The 21582-nt window shown below is 44.2% G+C and overlaps 1 protein-coding gene across 3 annotated transcripts in view; it reads left to right on the top strand.

Annotated features, from left to right (window-relative positions):
• The window catches only part of LOC126199949 (filamin-A-interacting protein 1-like), a 197677-nt gene that overhangs the window by 121662 nt on the left and 54433 nt on the right, over positions 1-21582 (top strand). The window lies entirely within an intron of this gene.

Genomic DNA, 21582 nt, shown 5'->3' on the forward strand with positions numbered 1-21582 from the left:
ATTTGTATCTTGTCACCCTTACTGAGCAAATCTACCTTCCTACCTTTCTTAACATTCCTTGTAGGACCCGTCGTCATAGATGCTGTCACAGCCATATGATCACTGATACCTTCATCTATGTAACTGAGTTGATAAGTTCAGGTTTGTTCGTTGCCAGGAGGTCTAAGATGGTACCCTCACAAGTTGGTTCTCTAACTATCTGCTCAAGGTTATTTTCGGACAAGACATCCAGAACAATGCCACACGAATCCCTATCTCTGGTACCAGTTTTGATTCCATACCACCCGCAATCTGTACCTGGCAAGTTGAAGTCACCCCCTATTAAAACAGCACGATCGGGCAAATTACTAATGATATTCTGCAAATTCTGTTGCAAGTGCTCTGCAACTACAGATCCTGAGCCAGGTGATCTATAAAAGCATCTGATCACCATATTTGACCATTATTTGATACTCAATTCACCCAGATTAATTCACATTCTGAATCCGTGATAACCTTGCTAGATTTTATCGTATTTTTTACTGCAATAAACATGTCGCCCCCATTGGCGACTAACCTATCTTTACAATAAACATTCCTATCCGAACTTAGGATTTCGTTGTCATTGCTGTCTGGTTTCAACTAGCTTTCTGTTCCCTGTGCTTTATAATCTTCAGTAAGTGATACTAATTCTGGAACCTTTTCTTGGATGCTCCTGCAGTTTTCTATAAGCATATTAATCTTTTCTGTCTCTGATCTGTGAGGACCAAGATTCTCTAAGGTCACTGTGACTGATTTAACAGGCAAATTGTCTTTGATCCCATGGGAGGCGTTCTCTAATCTAAAAAAGCCCCATGTGCATGCCGCACATATTCTGTTACCCTAGTAGCCACTTCGTGTGTGTGTGTGTGTGTGTGTGTGTGTGTGTGTGTGTAGTGAGTGCACACCTGACTTATTAAGGGGAACCATATAATTCTGCATCCAATAGCGGAGGTCGAGAAATTCACATCCGATACTGTTGCAGAGTCATCTGAGCCTCTGGTTTAGACCTTCCACTCTGCTCCAAACCAGAGGACTACTATCAACCTTGGGTTCGATGCTACAAACAGACAGCTTAGCCTGCACCCCACATGCATTGCTAATAGCCTTCACCAAATCAGCCAGCTGGCGAAAGAAGCCGAGGATGGCCTCAGGACCCCAGTGCCAGGTGTCATTTGTGCTAACATGTGCCACTACGTGCAGTCGGTTGCACCCAGTGGGCTCGATAGCCGTCAACAGGGCCTCCTCCGCATCATGGATGAGACCTTGCGGCAAACATACCGAATGCACACTGGAATTCTTTACTGCCTCACCTGCTATCTCCCTGAGGGGCTCCATCACCCGTGTAACATTGGAACTCCCAATGACAAGCATACCCACCCTCAGTACTTGTCCGGACTGGGCAGGGAAATTGACTGCTGGACCAACAGGAGAGGTATCCCATGCTGGCTCAGACTTGTCAACAACACTGGGTAGCATCTCGTACCTGTTGCTAAGATGTAGGGAGCCAGCCACACAGCTTGCTCCCTCTTTTGCCTTCTGCCCAATGACACACGAACCCACTACTGTCTGCCACCCACTCTGGAGTGAGGACAGACCACTCAGATGTTGCGTATCAGTAGCTGCAGCAATGTCCGGGTCACCAGGCAATTCCAATGGCACCAAAGGTGTCGCAGGTCTTGTCACTGGTGCCCTGACATCACCGCAACTTTGAGCATTAGCTAGAAGCTTGCTGAGGGTAGCCAATGCAGATACCAGCTGTTAACGGGCAGCAGCCAACTCTCCTTGTCTGCTCACAGCAAGCACAGTGCCTAGCCATATCATACCCTGTATAAATAGATATAAGGTCTCAAATGGCGTTACTGAGTTTGAAATGTATACAAATATACCATAGGAGAATAAAGTAACACTAAAAGTTGCTGTGCAGATTTCTCACTGTACTCTGAGACTGCAAGCTATTAAACAGGAATAAATTTCATGACCACGAACTCCAGCATCTCAGGCCAGACTGCAGTTATCACGTGTGATGCAAGCAGTAACCTGTAGGGGGTGAGGAAGGGGAAAGGATAGTAGTGTATGAGTGGGTGAGAGACAAATGCTATCTTGTGGAGTGCGCAGGGACTAAAATGCCAACAGGCACAGTGTCAGGAGGTTATGGGGCAGGGAGGTGGAGTAAAAAGAAGCAAAGAAGGGAAAGATTGGTGGATTAATTGGCAGAGGGCACCAAATAAAAAGGAAGGGAGATGAGAATGGGGAGGAGATGTTAGGACAGAGGGGGTGGAAGCCGTTGGGTGGAGGGTGCAGTGACAGTACATTACTCCACAACTCTTTTATGGATACGACACCGTCTCTCTTTTTACCATATACATTCCATCGTCCACACCAATGGCAAGAGCTGATCTCCTTCATGTCCTTGGTCAGCTTCCACCCCCTATTTGCTGGTTGGGGACTTCAAACGCCCACCACCTGCTTTGGGGATCTCCATGTCCATGTCAGAGAGGCTTCCTATTGATTGACCTCTTCCACCAAGATTATCTTGTTTGTCTCAGTACTGGGGAATCTACTATTTTGTCAACCTACTCTCATTTGGACCTTTTGGTCCATACTGTTCAGCTAGCTCGGCTCTTTACGTGGTTTGCTCTTGCTGATACACACTTGAGTGATCATTTTCCATGTGTCCTTCGATTACAACCATGACTGCCTTCTATTCACCCAAGATACTGGAAGTTTTTCCAAGCTGATTTGGCACTTTTCTCCTTTCTAGTAACATTTGCTGACCATCAATTTCCTAGCATCAGTGATCAGGTCACTTGTGTTATGGAAGTTATTTTACAGTCATGGAACGTTCAATACTGTGTAGCTCCCCTTTGCCCCAGCGGCCCCCAGTTCCTTGGTGGAACAAGGCGTGCCATGACGCAATACGTGAGAGGAGATGTGCTCTCCACGTTTTCCGCCATCGTCCTACATTGGCCAACTGTATCCGCTATAAGCAGTTACGTGTGCGATGCCATCACATCATCCGTGATAGCGAGAAGGCCAGCTGGGACTTCTTTACAAGTTCCTTTAACACCTTCACTCTCTCATCTGTAGTATGGAGACGAATTTGACAGTTATCTGGCACGTCTAGTTTCTCCCCGATCTCTGGACTGAGATACCTTAGTGGACCCAGTCACAGTTTCTAAGTCATTGGGTCAACACTTTGCTGAGATTTCAAGCTCTTTACATTACCCACCAGCCTTTCTCCTGAAGAAACAAGCAGCTGAAGTGCGACATCTTGGTTTCTCCTCTCAAAATCGTGAAATCTATAATACTGTTTTTTCTATGCGAGAACTCCAACACACACTCTCATCCTCTCGCTCTTCTGCCCCAGGACTGGATGGCATCTATGTCCAAATTTTTCTGCATTTATCATACCGTAGCCTGCTTTATCTCCTTCGCCTTTATAATCGAATTTGGACTGACAGTACCTTTCCCAGAAGATGGCAGGAGCTATCATCATTCCTGTTCTGAAACCTGGAAAGGACAAACATCTCCCCTCTAGCTATCGCCCCATCTCCCTCACGAGTCGTGTTTGTAACGTTTTGGAGCATATGGTAAATTGCTGTTTAGGCTGGTGGCTGGAGTCCTGAAACCTTTTAACATCCACCCAATGCGGTTTCTGAAACCATGGTTCCACAGTTGACCATCTTGTTGCTCTCTCCACTTATATCGTGAACAATTTTCTCAGGAAACACCAAACGGTAGCTGTATTTTTTGATCTGGAGGGGGATGCGATACCTGTTGGAGGACAGGCATCCTCCGCACACTGTTCTCTTGGGGCTTTCGAGGTCAGCTACCCCTTTTCATCCATGAATTTATGACAGAGCGCACATTTAAGGTGCAGTTGAACACTACTCTCTTCTGTACCTTCTACCAAGAATACGAATTGCCCCAGGGCTCCATGCTAAGTGTTGTACTGTTTGCCATTGCCATAAATCCCATTATGGATTGTCTCCTTCCCGATGTCTCAGCCTTCCTCTTTGTCAACGATTTTGCAATCCACTACAGCTCTCAATGGACCAGCCTTATTGAAGGATGTCTTTAAGGATGTCTCAATTGTCTGCACTCATGGAACATCAAAACTGGCTTCCGATTTTCTCCCAGTAAGACCGTCTGTGTAAATTTTTGGTGACATGTGGAGTTTTATCCTCGTTCCCTATATCTAGGCCCTATTGACCTTCCGTTCGTGGACATTTCCAAATTCTTGGGACTATGTTTGACAGAAAATTGTGCTGGTCTTCCCATGTTTCATATCTTTTGGCTCGCTGTCTGCGATCCCTCAACACCCTCCATGTTCCGAGTGGTACCTCCTGGGGAGCGGACTTAGTGGTCCTCCTCTGCCTATATCGCGCCATAGTGTGCTTGAAATTGGACTATGGAAGCATAGTTTACTCTTCTTCACGGCCGTCTATTCTTCATCGTCTAGACTCTATCCACCACCGTGGATTGTGTTTAGTGTCTGGCACTTTTTACCCCAGGCCGTGGAGAGCCCTTACGCTGAGACTGCTGAACCTCCTTCCATGCCTGCTCATCCAACCCATGCCCCTTTTTTTTTTTTTCAATGCCTCGTCCGATTTAGGGTATGCAGGCTGCCCTTCCTCTCTACTTCCACTGGGAGTCCACTTCCGTCAACTGCTACATTCCCTTTTCTTCCTGTTTCCTAAAACTTTCTTGACAAATGGGGGTATGGTGCCACCTTGGCTTTACACCTGGATCTGACTTCCCTGTGACCTTTGCCAGCTTCCCAAGGATAGTACCTCCCCCTATAGTTTATTGTCTGGCATTTGCTGCTCTATGCGCACAAGTGGCGGATGCCACATTTATTTACACTGATGCCTCAAAGACCACCTTTGATGTTGGGAGTGCCTATATTGTTGGCGACACCCCTATTCGATTTCAGCTTCCCGACCAGTGTTTGGTTTTTGCTTTGGAGCTTTATGCTGTTCTCCAGACTGTCCAATACATCCGCCGCCATAAACGTATAGAGTATATTATATGCTCGGATTCACCTCCAAGCTCTTTATCCTGTCCGTCCTCTGGTCCACTGGATTCAGGACTGCTTCTACATGCTCCACTTGGGGGGCATCTCTGTGGCATTCCTCTGGATCCCAGGGTGTGTTGGTATCTGCAGAAATGAGGCAGCCGATATAGTGGCAAAGGCTGCAGTCTGTCTTCCTTGGCCCACTGTTTGCATGGTTTCCTTTGCCAATCTACAGTGCATTTTATGTCATCATGTTGCTCTTTTATGTCACACACATTGGTATGCACTTCCTGATAATAAATTATGAGACATAGAACCTCTTCCCTGTGCTTGGACCTCTTCCTCCCGGACCTGTTGTTGGGAGGAAGTAATTTTAACTAGATTCTGGATTGGGCAATGTCTTCTTAGCCATCGAAATCTTTTAAGTGATGATCCTCCCCCACTTTGTCCCCACTGCTCTCAACCTTGGACGATGAGACACCTTTTACCTCAGTGCCCCTATCTTAATCTGCTGTGTGCCCGTTTACAGCTGTCGCCTGACATATCTTCTCTTTTAACAGATGACACGCCCTCAGCCGATCGCGTCCTTGAGTTTATCAGTGTCAGTGAGATGACATCAGTCATTTGAAGCTCTTTTCGGGGAAAACAACCCCCTCTCAATAGCTGTTTTCTAAGATTTCCTTCCGCTTTTAGTTTCCCTCCTCCTTGAGTTTTGCTCCCATTGCAGCTGATTTAAATTTCGGTTTTTTATCCTTCACTAAGCCACAGAATGGGCACTTATGACTGTAGCAGTTATGACCATAGCAGTTTTGTGCCCTAAAACCATAAAAAAAAAAAAACACGAACATTACCGTAGGTTGAGACCGGGGTGATTATGGGAGCAGAGAATGTGTTACGACACCCTGCAGTGCCTACCTGGCTGAAGGCCTCCACCAATTATGACCCCTCTACCTATAAACTCTGCCAGAATGATCCTATCCCATCCTCTCCAATCCCTGCTTAAAGCCTTAGGCCCTTCCCAGAAAATCTCCCCTGAATCTATTTCCCTCTTCACCCCTATGTCACCCCGCACACTCTTTTTCTACATGCTCCCCAAAATCCACAAACCCAGCAGTCCTAGACATACCATTGTGGCTGGTTGTTGTGCCCCCACTGAAAGAATTTTGGCCCTCATTGACCAACACCTCCAACCAGTTGCCCTTAATCTAGCCTCCCATGGCAAGGACACCAACCACATCCTTCACCAATTCTCCACCATCCCCATCCCTTTACCTCCTGGATCCCTACTTATCACTGTTGACACCACCTCCCTATACACCAAAATCACCCATGCTCATGGCCTTACCGATATTGAACATACCTTTCACAATGTCCTTCAGACTCCAAACCCACTACCTCATTCCTCATACACCTTACTAACTTTATCCTAACCCACAACTATTTCTCCTTTTAAGGGAAGGTATAGAAATAAATCTGCAGCACAGTTATGGGCAACCAAATTGTGACACCCCCCCCTCCTATGCAAACCTTTTTATGGGGCATCTAGAGACCTTCCTAGCCTCCGAAAACACCAAACCCCTAGTCTGATTCAGGTTCATCGACCATATCTTCATGGTCTGGACTCATGGCCAAGACGTCCTATCTTAATTCCTTCACAATCTCAACACCTTCTGTCCCATCCGCATCATGTGGTCCTCAACCCAGCATGCCTCTGTCTCAGATGTTGACCACCTACTCTCTGATGGCTCCATCCCCACCTCTGTCCACATTAAACCCACCAACCACTAACAGCACTTGCATTTCAACAGCTGCCATCTCTTTCACACAAAAAAATCCCTCCCATACAGCCTGGTCACTCTGGGACAGCGTATCTGCAGTGACAAAAACTCACCTTGCCCCATATGCTGAGAGTCTCACCAAGGCCTTCACAGACAGGCAGTATCCCCCAGATCTAGTCTGCAAACAGATCTCCCATGGCATTTCCCCCTCCCCCCCCCCCCCCAATCCTCCCACCACCCCCAAGAACCAGCCACAAAGGAATGTCCCCTCCATCACCCAGTACCATCCCAGACCGGAACAAATGAACCACATCTTCTGCTGGTGCCTTCATTGCCTATCATCGTGCCCTGAAATGAGGGGCATCCTACCAGAGATCCTTCCTGCACCTCGTGAACTGATGTTCCTTTCCCCATCCAACCTTCACAACATCCTAGTCCATCCCTATGTCACTCCCAATCCCAACCCCTTGCCCCAAGAATCGTATCCCTATGGAAGACCTAGGTGCAAGACTGCCCAATCCTCCCACCCAGTACTTCCTATTCCAGTCCTGTCACAGATGTGTCCTACCCCATCCGGAACTGGCCCACCTGTGAAAGCAGCCATGTCATTTACCAGCTCTGCTGCAATCGTTGGTATGACTACCAGTCAACTGTCCCATCAGCTTGAAGCTGCCACCACCAAACTGTTGCCAAGAGCAAAGTAGACCACTTGTTGGCACAATATACAGCTGAACATAACACACTTGATTTTGATGGCTGTTCACTACCCAAGCCATGTGGTTCTGTCCCTTCACCATCAGCTTTTCTTAACTGTGCAGATGGGAGTTATCCTTACATCACATTCTTCGCTTCCGTTATTATACCAGCTGCAACCTATGGTAAGATACTGCCTCCACCCAACAGTTTCCACCCCTTCTGTCCTATCATCTCCTCCCTATTCTCATCTCCCACACTGTTTATTCACTGCCCTCTACCAATGCACCCACTCATCTTTCCCCGCCCCTCTCCGTTTTCGCTCCTTTTTCCCCCACCTCCCTGCCCCACAACCAACTGATGCTGCACCTGTTGGCATTCTAGTCCCTGCACATCCCACCAGATAGCATCTGTCTTTCTCCCTACCCATACACTACTATCCCCCCCCTCTCCAGACTGCTGCTTGCGTCCCACGTGACAGTTGTATTCTAGCCTGAGATATGAAGTTGGCAGTCATGTGTATGCTTGCTTGTGTATATGAATGGAGTATGTTTGTCTTTTGCTGATGAAGGCTATGGCTGAAAGCTTTATGTAAGCCAGTGTCTACTAATTGCACCTGCCTGCAACTTAATGTGCTTTCTTTATGATAGATAGCAATCTGTATTTTCCTACACTGTTGTTATTCAGCCTGGAGCTTCCATTATTTGAAAATTTAATGTGAGGAAGAGTGAGTTCAACATGATCAGGAAGAAACAGGGGAAGATGAAGTCAATGAGAGACATAGGCAAGCAGTAGCACTTCTGAGAAGTGTAAGGAGTTTGTTGCGAGATAGGGATGCTCATGGAAGACAAGAGAAAAATGCCTAGGTACTACTGTGTGCTTATCCAGACGTACACTTCTGAAATTTGGACAGTGAATAAAAGGGTTTCAAAGAAGATACAGGTGTGCAAAATGAAGTTTTGCAGAAGCAGAGTGGGCATAACAAATATAGATAAATGAGAACTTCAAAGATACGGAAGATGGTAAAGGAAACAACCTTACTTGAAAGGATAGAATCAACAAGGCTTAAGTGGTACAATAATGTAAAGAGAGTGATACATGATAGACTTCCAAAGCAGATACATGAATTTAGGTTCACAGCAAAACACGAGGGGGAAGAATAAATGATAGTAGACTGAAAGAAGTGGAGATGAGTATTTGGAGCAAAGGAGAGGACTGAAACAGAATGATGACAGAGTGATAGTGGGAGAATGGAAAACAGAGGTTCATGTGTTAAACAAACTTGGACTGTAGATATAAACTGTTAGTGGTGATGTATGTGGAATGTTAGCTGCTGAAAATGTGTGATGTGTGGGTGCAAGTCAGCACCACAGCTTATATTTTAAACAGAAACACAAGAATGGTTGTAAAATTTGATAACAGAAATACACCTTCAATGTATGCCAGTGAAAAAAATTTGGTGCTGATGTTGCACTTCAGGCTGAAAGATATTTTACAAGGTAGCCATCTCATAATTGGTCATGGGGCTAATTAATATTTAGCAGCAAATGCAGAACTGATTTCTTGTTAAGCACCATCAAAACAAGGATATTCTACAAGAAATATCAATGGTTAAATGTCGCTGTGCATGCTAAAAGTACTTATGCTTATGGGAGTGATGCTTAGGTGGCTGAAGAATATCTCTTGATTCTTCATTTAATCTGGTTCTTGAAACTTTGCTGGTAGTCTTTGGTGGTATAAGTGGCATCTTATCATCAAGAATATGCCACAACATTTCCATGACACTCTCAAGTGAGTCAAACATTCTGTGTCTGTTTGTGCCACCTTTCATTGTATACCTTCAGCATCCCCTTTTATTCCTATCTGGTATTTGTCTCACACACTTCAGAAATATTCTGAAATGCAGAGTCCCAAGTGATTTGTAAATAGTCTCTTTTATAGACTGACTGCATTTTGCAAGTACACTGTCAATAAATTGAAGTATTTCACTTATCTTACCTATGACATGGTCTGTTTTATGATTCTATTTCATATCCTTACCAATTATTACACCATTGCATTTGTATGAGTTGACCAGATCCAAATGTGAATCATTGAGTTATGTTAGGATTTTTTAAAAGTTTTTTGATGGATATTTACGTGAGATCCTGCTGTTGAAATCACTGGTGGGTGCAGGCACAACCCTATCGAAGATCAAATGATTTTCATTCTGCACCTCTCTATCAATAGTTCTATGCTTTCATAAACATCTGTTGTGCAGAAGTTGCTATTTCTTTAGAAATTTCTTTACATTGACTGTATGCTGTAGAGGGTCACTCCCGTCAATACAGATCTATACAGTTCATGGTTCACTATTCTTGTAAACTTTAGCTACAGTTCTTCTACATGTTACTGCACAGAGACAAATGAGTTCAGTCACTCTTTGAGATGTGACATAACTGCTTCTAAATCCAGCGTACTGAACTTGGGAAACTTTCTACTTTTTGAAGCTGTTGTTTATACTTTAGTAACCCGCTTTCTATAACAGCCTCATGGTTTAAACATGGATGTCCTCAAATAGGTCAGGTCTAATTTTTACCATAAGTCCTAATACAGTGTGGGAACAATAAAACTGACCCAGAAAATATTTACAATAAGACTGGTGTGTGCATGAACCTTGTTAACCCTCCGTTACATGCACCGTGGACTGTGTGTCTGCAGTTTTATCTTTCCATCAACAATCACTTATAAATTCAAGATTTCCATTAGCGGCTTTTTCTACCTTCCCCTCCTTCCGTAATGAATTACTGGCAACAATTGTAGTTAGTCATTATTGCCAGAAGCAGCAGTCTCGTGAGGTGCGGAGTGTCAGTCCGCGTGTGTGCATTCGTGTGGCGCGGTTCTATCATCAGTTCTTTTACGATGTATTGCAGGTAAGGAGGTTTCTTCCTTTATAATATTACAAAACGTATACAGTTACGTTTATAAACTTCTTTTATTTATTTATTATCCAAATTGTCATACAATTAAGAGCCTTTTCATTGACCAACACCGATTAGTTGGGGGTGGGTTGTTTGGGGAAGGAGACCAGACAGCGAGGTCATCGGTCTCATCGGATGAGGGAAGGATGGGGAAGGAAGTCGGCCGTGCCCTTTCAAAGGAACCGTCCTGGCATTTGCCTGGAGCGATTTAGGGAAATCACGGAAAACCTAAATCAGGATGGCCGGACGCGGGATTGAACCGTCGTCCTCCCAAATGCGAGTCCAGTGTCTAACCACTGCGCCACCTCGCTCGGTACCAATTAGTGAAATAAGTTATACACTTTTTTTTTTCTCAGAAGAACGGTGGATGATGATCAGGTTTTGCAGTGGTTGGACAAAGAGTTGGTAATGAGGAATCTAGTGATCTGGAGTCAATATTCGAAAGTGATCACCATTCAGATAGTGAACAGTCGCTGGACGAGAGTGATTTTATCGAAAAGTTTGACTTGTATTTGGGGAAAGATGGTATGCAATGGAGCCATTGACCTCTAATCCAAAACAGAAGAGTAAGAAGACCTCAACATAATATTGTCAAGCATTTACAATGAGTCATAGGTGAAGCAAAAAATGCCAATCGTCCAATTGATTGTTTACAACTTTTCTTCACAGATGACAATTTTAGAAAAAATTGTTCGCTCCACTAATATTTAAATTGCTACCATCTGTTCTAAATATTCCAGAGAAAGAGATGCTGCAGACACTAACATTACAGAAATCAAAGATTGTTTAGGACTCCTTTTCTTGGCGGGTGTGCTATGAACATCGCACACAAATTTACTAGATCTCTGGGCTGCAGATGGTACTGGAGTGGAGTACTTCAGACTTTCAATGGGCTTAAACCGTTTTCGTTTCTTGCTGACATGTCTGAGATTTGATGATTTCAGAAACAGAGCTCATCAGAAGGTAACAGACAAATTATCTGCTGTCCGATTCTTGATAGATCAGTTCAGTGAAAACTGCAAGAAACATTGTAGTTTATCAGAAGTAGTTACAGTAGATGAAATGCTGGATGCATTCAGGGGCAGATGTGGATTTATAATACAATACATTCGATCAAAACCGGCAAAATATGGTATAAAAATGTTTGCACGTACAGATGCAAGGATGTTCTATGCCAGCCAATTAGAAATATACTGTGGAAAGCAAGTGGATGGGCCTTATCTCTGTGATAACACACCTCATGCTATTGTCAAAAGAATGGTGAAATGCATATCCAAATTTGGCAGAAATGTAACATGTGATAATTGGTTCACATCAATTCCACGTGCAGCTGACTTGCTGGAAAATGACAAGCTGACAATGGTTGGATCAATTCGAAAAAATAAATGTGAAATTCCTCCATTTATGACAGTAGCAAAAGGTCGTCCCGTGGAATCCAGCATTTTTGCATTTAGGAAGAATATGACACTGGTTTCATATAAACCTAAGAAAGACAAGGTTGTTCTGGTACTGTCTACTTTACATGATGATGACAGCATTGACAGTGATTCAGAAAAGTGCAAGACGGAAATAAAAACATTTTACAACGAGACTAAATCTGGTGTGGACAAAGTTGATGAGGTGAAATGTACATACTCTGTGACAAGAATTACCAGAAGATGGCCATTTATAATTTTTTCCTCTCTTCTAAATATTGCTGGAATAAATTTACAAGAGCAATTCAGATTCAGCAATTCCCAGAAAAGTCTACCTAAAAGTTCGTGCCAAAAAATAGACCGACAAGATTTTCCTGCAATGTGTGCAATAAATTTGTATGCCTGGAACATGTCGGTGCATATCTGTGCAGTGAGTGCAGTGAAAATGGCAACCACCACGAGTGATTTACTCGAATTGACAGTGAGGCTGTAAACTATAGTTTTCTGAAAAAGTTTCTAAACTAATTTACTTAAGATAAGTATTGGTTAATATTCACATAGAAAAACAGTGAAAAAACAGAATGAACATAAATTTCAGCAAGTACAATAAATGTTCTTATTGGTTTACAGGTAAATTATTAGCTAAAATATTTTATGTACACTACTGATGCTGAAATACATTGTGTTTACGAATTCATTGTTTTATTTATGTTATCCAGACTCGAATATATTATTATATTTGCCAACTGTAATGTCAGAATTGTTCATGATGTACAGGGATCACACTGCTGGTGCCTCAGTTGTAACTTCCCAATCTGGGACTCTGGGCAATGGCCGAGCGGTTAAAGGCGCTACAGTCTGGAACCGCACGACCGCTACGGTCGCAGGTTCGAATCCTGCCTCGGGCATGGATGTGTGTGATGTCCTTAGGTTAGTTAGGTTTAAGTAGTTCTAAGTTCTAGGGGACTTATGACCACAGCAGTTGAGTCCCATAGTGCTCAGAGCCATTTGAACCATTTTTTGCTAATATGCCAGGCAGCCTTCGCTGTGGTGGGGTGGCACCCATGGGAAAGCCTCCCGACTGATGCGAGTGGTGTATCAGGAAATGATCTGCAATGAAATGGATCAAACACAGCCTTAGCAGTGACTGTGCCAACATGACTCTCAGCAGACAGAAAGCAAGATTTTAATGCAGAAGCTTACAAGCGCTTAGCATTACTGTCTTTGTCCATGCCATGGGATGAAAGTCCGGCAAGGAGAAGTGGAGGTACATTTCTTCCAGATCTTGGTATGCTCCATAATCGAGAGAGAATCTTTCACAACAATGTAGCTAATGTTTTTCATTGAAAATATTGAGGATTGTTTCAAACAAGTTGCTGCAATAAAGCATATGTGTAATGGATCTGAATGCTAACCAGTCAGTGACACTTCACGCCTTTGACAAGCTTGGGGATTTACCAGTTACCATCTCTACTTATAATAAACTCAGCAGGATTCAAGGGGTCATCTTTCATCAGGACCTAATGCTGCAAATGTATGAAGATCGGCGTGGAGTCCATTTTGATCATATCCAGAAAAGATTTAAAGATAATAGGGTGATCACTGGAGTATTCGTCCTACCCTTTGATGGAAATATTTTCCCTGAGAAAATGAAGGTCATGGTTTACAGTTGTGATGTCAAACTTGACACTTGTCCTCCTGCTGAACAGATGTGGGTATTTGTGGGTAATGGGGTAGGACAATACAAGAGGGTAGCCCTTGCAAACAACCCCCTACTTGGGTAAAATGCTCAGAACACCACCTGCCCCCCCCCCCCCCCCCCCCCCCACAAACACACACACACATTCTCGGCCAAGTTCCATTTTCAGAAAATCCAGGAATGTAAAACAATTTTACTGTCTGCCTTGTCAAGATGCTAAGAAAAATTTTGAAAGCCTGCACCAAATCGATATGATGTCAAACTTTGCAAACATTGTGTCAAAATTCATTCTCCCACACCCACAGCATTGGCACAGAAAACTGGTGCAGCTGGAGTTGCCTCGTCCTACGCATCATCAGCTAAGAGGACACCTGCCAAGGTGCCCTTCTCAGAGGACAAAACAGGCCAACAGTCTACCACTACCCCCTGGTTAACATACCCACGGACTGCAGATCAAAGAAAAGAGTGGTCCTCTTCCACCCAGAAGTCAAGACAGGATACTCCTCACAGAAACTGAAGTCTCAAAGGGATAAGAAGGATAAATTTGAAATTAAACTAAACTCTACAGCTCTGCTCGATCCACCATCCCCACTCCCCCATGGTCAAGCCCATGAAGACCGATGAAGAACGGCTCATTCAGGTGGTGCAGCAAAGTAATTCGTATTCCTATTTCCCCTTCACTGCTTTCTCAGATCCCATTCTGATGTTCCTTTAATGGAACTGTAATGGCTACCATTGTCAAATGGCTGAACTCTGTCAACTAATGGTACTCACTATGTCGTTGGCATGACGCTTTGGAAGATATGGTCTTTGAATCCCAATTCCCTACTGTTAAAAATTACAAATCATACTGTACAAATTGCATTAACATCGGAAGGGCATCTGGAGAAGTCTGCACCCTCATTCAATCTGATACTTTCAATGAACAGGTGCCACTCACTGCTGCGTTGGAAGCCTTGCCTGTTCATGTCTTCCTGTCAGTCAGGGTAACAGTATGTAATATCTATCTATCCCGGGACAGATCTATACTATATCACGAGCTGGTAGAGCTAGTGGGACTGTTGCCTCACCCCTCCTCCTGCTTGGGGACTTCAGTGCTCATCATCCTCTGTGGAGCAGCCAAACCACACCTAGCAGAAGCCAAGCAATTGAGCAGTTACTTTCAGAACTGAAAGCCTGCCTCCGTAACAATGGAACTATAACACATTTCAGTATGATCCATAGAACATACTCCACCATAGATATAACAACTGCAGTCTGAGCACCTTGCCCTTAATACAATAGTCGATCCATAGCAAACTCTGTCACAGCGACCAGTGGAATATGCACCTCGACAGTCACTTCAGAAAGCCAACTGGTAAGCTTCCACCTCCAAAGCAACTTCTGAAACCAGTCAAGAGAAGAGTGTCTTAGGAGTGGTACAAGATGCTGTTGACATGATTATACACACTGTGGAAGCTTCAGGCTCTTCCATATGGACACTGGTGCGATGGCAGTCTGAAGAAATAGGTGCATTTGTCAGAGCATTGCTGGGTAGTTGAAAACATAATCACTGTCCTTCTGAACATTTAATAGCGTTGAAGGCATGGCTTTTAATAAAGAACAGATATCAGAAATGTTTGGAACAGTATGGTATCATCTGTGGGAGCCCACACGCTATCGTCTCAAGTGTTGACTAAACTCCACTGCATTTGTGGCCACCCATCATCCACAGTAGTTCCAGCCATCTCCCTCAATGCCACTATCTGTACTGATTGTGCAGTCATTGCTGAATGCTTCATGGCTTACTTCACCAAAGTGTCCACATGCAGTAACTGCCATGCTAATTTCCTGATTCAGAAACGCCCACTGGAGCAAAACTCCTTAGCCTTCCTTACAGAAGACTTTGAATTGTACAGTGTTCTATTTAATGAATGGGAGTTCCACAGCACTTTAACAGTGTTGAGAGATGGCCCCTGGCCCTTATAAAAATCCATAACCAAATGCTTAAACACTTTAGCAATAGCAGCATAAAACAAAATCTTCGGTTATCTATTGTATTTGGCAGGAAGAGTGTTTCCCTCTCAATGGCAGGAAGTGGAGTTTGCCTGCCAATGGTTGCAGGGTGTTATTATTTCTTTCCTGGAACTGGGTAAAGACTCTCAAATTTTGACTAATTATTGACAATTTTCTCTAACAAAAGGGCTGTGCAAATTATTTGAAAGAATGGTTTCCCAATGTCTGCGTTGGTGCCCAGAAGCTAGGGAACATATATCACAATTTCAAAGTGGCTTTCGGGAGTTCCGCTCCATTATAGACTTACTGATTCATCTGGAATCGGCAGTGTGTTATGCTTTCGCACATTGCCACCATCTGATCACCATGTTCTTTGACCTACAGAAGACGTACAATACAATGTGGTGCCATCACATCTTGTCTACACTGTGTGAGGGGCTTCTGGGGCTGTTTACCCATTTCTCTCCAGAATTTCCTACCCCTCGAATGATTCAAGGCCTATATAGGTTCGATCATCAGCGACCAATACTTACAGGAAAGTGGAGCTGTGCACAGATCAATTCTGAGCATAACTTGTATCATGACTGATGTGGGACCCATAGCCTCATTACCACTTTATGTGAACAACCTTTGTCTGTCTTACAGCTCTCCATCATTGCAAACCACAATGTGTCAACTTCAGAGGGCCATATAGTCATGGATATCAATTTTCACTTGTGAAAACTTGGGTCATGCACTTGTGTTGTCGTCTCAGGACTGTGCAACTGGACCAGAACTTTGTCAGTAACCAGTTGCTTGAAATCGCTAAAATTGTCAGGTCTTTTGTTTCACAATAAGATAACTAACACAGTTACCACATGTGCACCAGCTCAAGGCAAATTGCATTATGGAGCTTAATATCCTCAGGTACCTCAGCAGCACCCGCTGAGGCACAGATCACAAGATCATTTTCTGTGATTTTATAAAGCTTTGATTTAATCCCAATTGGACTATGGACATGCTTTCCTACAGGTCAGCTGTGCTGTCAGTACTGAACTTGTTAGATCTGGTTCACCACAGTGGTGTGCCGTTGGCATCTGGAGCCTTTTGTATGAGCCCTGTAGATAACCCTCCTGAAAGTACACTCCTGGAAATGGAAAAAAGAACACATTGACACCGGTGTGTCAGACCCACCATACTTGCTCCGGACACTGCGAGAGGGCTGTACAAGCAATGATCACATGCACGGCACAGCGGACACACCAGGAACCGCGGTGTTGGCCGTCGAATGGCGCTAGCTGCGCAGCATTTGTGCACCGCCGCCGTCAGTGTCAGCCAGTTTGCCGTGGCATACGGAGCTCCATCGCAGTCTTTAACACTGGTAGCATGCCGCGACAGCGTGGACGTGAACCGTATGTGCAGTTGACGGACTTTGAGCGAGGGCGTATAGTGGGCATGCGGGAGGCCGGGTGGACGTACCGCCGAATTGCTCAACACGTGGGGCGTGAGGTCTCCACAGTACATCGATGTTGTCGCCAGTGGTCGGCGGAAGGTGCACGTGCCCGTCGACCTGGGACCGGACCGCAGCGACGCACGGATGCACGCCAAGACCGTAGGATCCTACGCAGTGCCGTAGGGGACCGCACCGCCACTTCCCAGCAAATTAGGGACACTGTTGCTCCTGGGGTATCGGCGAGGACCATTCGCAACCATCTCCATGAAGCTGGGCTACGGTCCCGCACACCGTTAGGCCGTCTTCCGCTCACGCCCCAACATCGTGCAGCCCGCCTCCAGTGGTGTCGCGACAGGCGTGAATGGAGGGACGAATTGAGACGTGTCGTCTTCAGCGATGAGAGTCGCTTCTGCCTTGGTGCCAATGATGGTCGTATGCGTGTTTGGCGCCGTGCGGGTGAGCGCCACAATCAGGACTGCATACGACCGAGGCACACAGGGCCAACACCCGGCATCATGGTGTGGGGAGCGATCTCCTACACTGGCCGTACACCACTGGTGATCGTCGAGAGGACACTGAATAGTGCATGGTACATCCAAACCGTCATCGAACCCATCATTCTACCATTCCTAGACCGGCAAGGGAACTTGCTGTTCCAACAGGATAATGCACGTCCGCATGTATCCCGTGCCACCCAACGGTCTCTAGAAGGTGTAAGTCAACTACCCTGGCCAGCAAGATCTCCGGATCTGTCCCCCATTGAGCATGTTTGGGACTGGATGAAGCGTCGTCTCACGCGGTCTGCACGTCCAGCACGAACGCTGGTCCAACTGAGGCGCCAGGTGGAAATGGCATGGCAAGCCGTTACACAGGACTACATCCAGCATCTCTACGATCGTCTCCATAGGAGAATAGCAGCCTGCATTGCTGCGAAAGGTGGATATACACTGTACTAGTGCCGACATTGTGCATGCTCTGTTGCCTGTGTCTATGTGCCTGTGGTTCTGTCAGTGTGATCATGTGATGTATCTGACCCCAGGAATGTGTCAATAAAGTTTCCCCTTCCTGGGACAATGAATTCACAGTGTTCTTATTTCAATTTCCAGGAGTGTAGTTGGTGTCCCACCACTGAGGGTCAGAGACCAGCAACTCTTGGTGAACTGTGTGGGCATAATGTTCAGATGTCTACCCATCTGTGTTACTCAACTCTGTTTCACAAACAGTAGTTCAGACTGTTTACAAATTGCTCAAAAATGGGTAGACCAGCTGAGATACAGTGGGGAACTCTGTTCAAGGGCCACCAACTGCCCCTTTCTTATCTGTCTTTGTAAAGTTCTGTCTTGGCATTCACTGTGGTATGTAACCAATCCTGTGATTCAAATGTACCTGTTTGCATCCCAAAGAAAAATGCTGATTCCACCATTCTCAGATGCCTGTTGCTTTTGCTTCTCAGTGACTACCCAAATTTGACATACACCCACATGGATGGATTGAAAACTCCTCATCCAGCCATCCTGATTTAGGTTTTCCATGATTTCCTCAAATGGCTTAAGGCAAATGCTGGGATAATTCCTTTGAAAGGGCATAGCCAATTTACTTCCCCATGCTTCCTTAACCTGAGCTTGTGTCCGATATCTAATTGCCAACCTGTGGGTGGGATGTTAAATACTAATTTTTCTTCCTACCTTCCTTTCTTTCTTTCTTTCTTTGCACATGGTAAGGAGCATGAGAAGTATTGTCTGCCAATTATATACAGTGTATACACTGCAGAGTTAGTCCCCATATTACATGCTCTGTAGTACATCAAAACTCTTGCCTCATAGGATTTCCTGGTTTTTTGCAGCTCCGTGAGCTGCTTACAAGGCACATCTTAGTGCTACCCCAAAAAGCTTTTGGTTGCTAACATCCAAGACCTCCACAACTCCAGAATGACAGTAACATTCATCTGGACACCAAACAATGTGGGTATACTAGGAAGTGAATTTGCTGACAAATTAACTGAAGAATCATCCAGAGGTGTCCAACTTGAACTTGGAGTTCCAGACACAGACTTAGGATTGCAACTGCAACATCAAATATTGAAAACGTGAGATATTGAATAGCAGGCTACCCTGACCATCACAAGGTGAGAGCAGTCAAGGGGACTACCAACATATGGTGTACTTTTCTTCTGGCTTCTTGGAAAGGTACCATTACACTGTGCTGACTGCGTATCAGCCACACCAGACTTACCTATGAGTTCTTTTTGTGTCAAGAGGACTCTCCTCAATGCAGCTGTGGTAGTCATCTTACAGTTGTCCATATTCTCATTGAGTGTGCACTGCTGGCTCATCTGAGAGGATTGATTAGTGAACCTATCTATGTCGCTCCTTCAGATACTTGGGGATGGGCAAGCAGCCACCAAGGTCAAACATTTCCAGTGGGAAAACGGATTTTATAGCAAACTTTACTACATCTCCATGTTCAGGGTCAGGGACAGTCTGGTGCATGTGTATGTGTGTGAGAAAGAGATGGGAAGGGGAGGAGGGGGGGAGAGTCTCTCTCACTGCAGTGTATGCCTGAGTGGTGTCACTGCATTTTTGTACCTTTACAGTTTCTTGACTACTGTGGCATATTCTCCATTTCCCATTAGCCTATCCTTCCTATATACATTTAGATTTACACCAAAAATGCCACATTTGTCAATTTCTCTTTTTAACCAGCTGACTGTACTTAGTATTACAAGCTACTGCTTTTTAAGATTGCTTTAAACTCGGGAATTTGTTGCAAATCATTTGGTAGTTGATCACTAGGATTTTAATCATTCCATCTATGTTGACCATATCTGTAAGTCTTGCACTAATGCTAGGTCTCTTAGAGCTGTCATTATCTGGATTGGATTGAGAGCCACCTAATCAAAAAATCCTTCATGTGCACTCCACACAGACGCAACTACCTAGGTAGCAGCCTCCGATGTATAGTGCACTGCTGACCTATTTATGGGACACCTACCATTTTCATCCCTTTGGCCATGAGACCAAGAAACCACAACTAGCTTGTTACAAAACCTTTGAAGTCAGTGGTTCAAGCTTCCTACTTAGTTCAGAACCAGAGGGCGTCAGTCAGTTCTGGAGACAATATTGTGGATTGAGAGCTTCATTGAAATTGTGAGCAAAGCTGTTTTCAGTACTCTCTGCCAGTTGGTGGACTGATCAAAGTATGATCCTGAATCCCAGATGACAAGCATCACTTGCTCAGGCGTGTGCCACAGTCTGCAGTTGGATGGACCTGAGGCATACACACAGAGTGCACAAGGTGACTTTTTTATCCCTTGTTGCCAAATTTTCCTGATTGAAATTCGCCATATGTTTGAACTGGGGATACATGTAATATCCTAACTGATCACTGCCCCCCCCACCCCCCTCCCTCCCTGTCCCCTTCCTCATCCACCTATACCAGGCCCCTAGACCTACCACTGACATGCCACTCATAGTGTAGTGGACAATTGGTGATAGATCCTGTATTTCCTGTAGAGGAGGGTGCATCTACAGGAGAGGACAGTTAAAGAGGTAACTTTGGTAATGATATTATTTTAATTTCATGATCTCAGTTACACTTAGAGGATTGTAAAGTTGCTTAAAATCCAAAGCCACAACATCCATGAAAGTGTTCTGTGTAAATAATGGATAGAATTTACAGGTTCCTTAAAAATAAATTTGTTTCTTAGACTTTTGATAAGGTTATGCTCACTGAGATTCATGTATCAATGTCGAAAACAGAGCTGGTGTACACAAATTTCGACAGTAATAATTTGTACAAAACAATATTACAATGCAGTTGCTGAATTGATAAAAGCAAGGTTTACACTGTGATCATAAAATTTCAAAACACTGACATAGAAGAAGCAGGTTAATTAGTGGAGAAAGTGTTACACTAAACATATTTGTACCTACGCTGTAATAAAGGGGGAAACAACTTTCTGAAAAAATATTGCTACCAAGAGTTACAGAATACACAACTGTAACTTATAATTTACTATGGAATACATTATGCGCAACACTCATAAATGGCCAAAATTTATCAAAATACACCATTCCTCATGTAAATACACAATGAAATTAGGGAACATTTGTTTCTGAATGAGGATCCTGTTGGCAAATATTTCTAAAAGAACAGGTATAGTTCCAGTAAACAATATATTTCAAATTTTGTGCAATACACACAGCTGCTCAAAAACACTCAGTATATCACATTATACACAAGCCATGAGAGAATCAAAGAAAGATTATGAGAAAACAACGTTAACAGTAAGCTATTATAATCTATTACTTCAAATTTGAGCTATCTGCTGCACATGGTCTCATACAAAGAAAAATCCGGGAATCAACTTTATATGCAAATAAACACATGAAAAGCATGGACTTTTTACATAGCTCAATTAATGACAGCCCCCACACTAGTGTGCCAGTAATGACCATTGCAGTGTCAGTTTGTCAGACTCAAAATAATTAAAATCATGTATGCTAACAAAGCACATCTCCTGCTTCAGACAACTAACAATGCAGCTAGTAAGTCTTAAGCTGAACTACCATC

The sequence above is a fragment of the Schistocerca nitens genome, chromosome 1 (genome assembly GCF_023898315.1).
Source record: "Schistocerca nitens isolate TAMUIC-IGC-003100 chromosome 1, iqSchNite1.1, whole genome shotgun sequence".
Lineage (NCBI taxonomy): Eukaryota > Metazoa > Arthropoda > Insecta > Orthoptera > Acrididae > Schistocerca > Schistocerca nitens.